At 53.9% G+C, this 2500-nt stretch overlaps 1 protein-coding gene across 1 annotated transcript in view; it reads left to right on the top strand.

Annotated features, from left to right (window-relative positions):
- LOC125033350 (protein unc-13 homolog A-like) overlaps positions 1-2500 on the top strand; it is a 422716-nt gene that overhangs the window by 64311 nt on the left and 355905 nt on the right. The window lies entirely within an intron of this gene.

The following is a 2500-nucleotide window of genomic DNA, read 5'->3' as shown; positions in this document are numbered from 1 at the left end:
CAAAAAAAAAAAAAAGCTTTAAAAAGAATAATTTATCCTAGCTTGATAATTGTATATAAATTAGCATATCAGTTGCCCAATTTTAATTAGACAACGAATCTCGTACTCGACCACATTTCATACGAACTTATAAAAACATCAGAATCTCGAATTCAATTCACAAGATATTTCATCATTAGATACCAAACGTTATAACTAGATTGCATTAAACTAACTTCCTGTTATAGGAAATGCAGACGGCTTTTGTTTAGGGTTTGTGGCCTCATAAAAGGTAGCCCGAGTGTTTCTGTACCCGCATGCTGGTAAGTGCGGTTCGCGAGAGCACCTGTCACGCCAGGCCGTTGCCAAACACGCCGGAACCACTCACGTTATTGCTTTTGTCGTTATTGTTATTGTTGTTTTTGTTGTTGGTGGTGGTGGTGACGGCGGTGGTGAGGGCGGAATTGTTTTATAGGATTCGTTGGTCTTGATAGATTCATTGGCTTCTTAGGAGTGATATTGCGATTATCAATTTTTGTTAGTATTACTGTTATCATTTCTATTATTATAGTTGTTGTTATTATTATCGGTAATTATTATCATCATCATTATCATTATTATTGTTGTTGTTGTTGCTATTAGATATATAAGTCAGGAAAGGAGAGAACAACCAAGATAAGCGCTTACCATGCCCCCCCCCCCCTCATTAACACCCCCCTCTTTTCCTCCTCCGTTCACATGGGCTCTCTGACAACAGCCATTACGATATCAGTGTTTGTCACGCGCACACACCTCAGGATCGGAGACAGATAGTGCGTGAGCGTGATTGCGAGAGAGTGAGATCGAATAATACACTAGTTTGTTGATTTTCTTATTTATTTGTCTGGCTGTTGATTTCATAGGTCGTTTATTTCTGCGTTTGTTTTCTTCTTCATACGCTTGCGTTTGTGACTTCGGAAGTGGGTTTGATTATGCGTAGTAGCGAGGGTTGGAGGCGAGTTATTAGCGTCGGACCGTCTGCGTTATTAGTCGTGTTGTGATAAGGGATCCTCTGCTCTCGGTGCACCCTGTGTGCGTGTGCTTGTACGCGCTAGGTGTGTATGTGTGTTTTCATCGAATATAGACTGTATATATGCTCCCCACATTTTTTCAGTTCGTTATTGCTTCTTATTACGAGTTGAGTGAAATGCTAAAACTATACAATTTTCTGGCGTATAAGGAACAATGAACGTGAAATCCGCTCGCGAGACCTAGAGACCGAGGAGCTCGACCGCACCACAAGCCTTTCGGCGAGACGGCGACCGCGCCAGACGTCGCCATGGAGCACAGCAGGCTGGCCAAGATGCCGCTCGGCTCGTCGCTAGCGTCACTGAAGCAGCGCGCGCGATGCCGCAACAAGCCGCGACTGGGCGGCGGCGAGGCCAAGGCGCTCAACCGCAGGAAGAGCCTCAGCGCCTCGGACCTGCCTTCGCTGGGCGTGGGCATGCTGGCGGCCAAGTCCGTCGTGCCCGAGAACGAGCTGGCGCGGCAGGCGCGCTCCGACCACTCGTCGCACTCCAGCCTGCTGAGCAGCCAAGCGGGGCCCACCAGCCACTCCGTCGCCGGCAGCATCGGCGACCTCATGAACTCCGGAGAGTTCCGCACGAGCCCGGGCGGCAACTGGTCGCCGCGGGCGTGCTCGCCCATCACGCTCTCCATGGTCAATGTCAACGAGCGCAAGAGCACGGAGTCCCTTCGCCCGCGCTCTGCCTCTCCCCGCCAGCAGCGCCGCCTGCAGGCCGGTGGCGCTGCTGGCACCCACACACACTCGCATGAGACACTGGCGCCATCGCCGGAGATCTGCGTCTACGCCTCGGATGCGGACGAGGCGGACGGCGGCGGCGACGCGGTGTCACGCAGGGACGAGGCCACGCGAAGTGAGGTCAACGGCCGCGACATGAGGCCACCGCCGCACGGGAACTTCCGCACGTTGAACGGAAGGCTGTGCCGCCCTTCGGACGCCAACGGAGACTTGTCTCGGGGCACTGCGAGGCCCGTGCACCAGCGCTACATGGAGCACCAAGTGACCATCGCCGTGGAGCCGCCGTGCCCGTGGGAGGGCACGGACGCTCTCCACGACAGCCTGGACGCCTACCTGGTCCCGCAGCGCCAGTGCGCTCTGGAGTGCCCCGGGGAACAGGCGAGCGCGAGGGTAGAGGTGCTTCCACTGGGCCAGGCGCCGCGCAGGGAGGACGCCGACGCCGCCGACCAAGAGCCCGTCCTGCGCCACGCCGCCACGGACGCCGGCCGCGACAGCAAGAAAATGAGCATGGCGGAAAGGACGCAGATGCTGGCCCATCTCATCCACGACCAGCATCAACGCAGCAGCAGAGAGTCGGCCAATTTGGTAAAGTAGTCGGGTTTTTGCGCTTTTTTCAGCCCAAGGCCTCCCAGCCTTCCCGGCTCCCAATGAATGGACAGCACTAGTAAGAAAACATTGCGTATAGGCGCAAATAGCAATCTATTATATGACTGATGAATA

The sequence above is a fragment of the Penaeus chinensis genome, chromosome 16 (genome assembly GCF_019202785.1).
Source record: "Penaeus chinensis breed Huanghai No. 1 chromosome 16, ASM1920278v2, whole genome shotgun sequence".
In the NCBI taxonomy this organism is placed as follows: domain Eukaryota; kingdom Metazoa; phylum Arthropoda; class Malacostraca; order Decapoda; family Penaeidae; genus Penaeus; species Penaeus chinensis.
The sequence above is the reverse complement of the archived record's forward strand: the minus strand, read 5'-3'. Positions and strand labels throughout refer to the sequence as shown.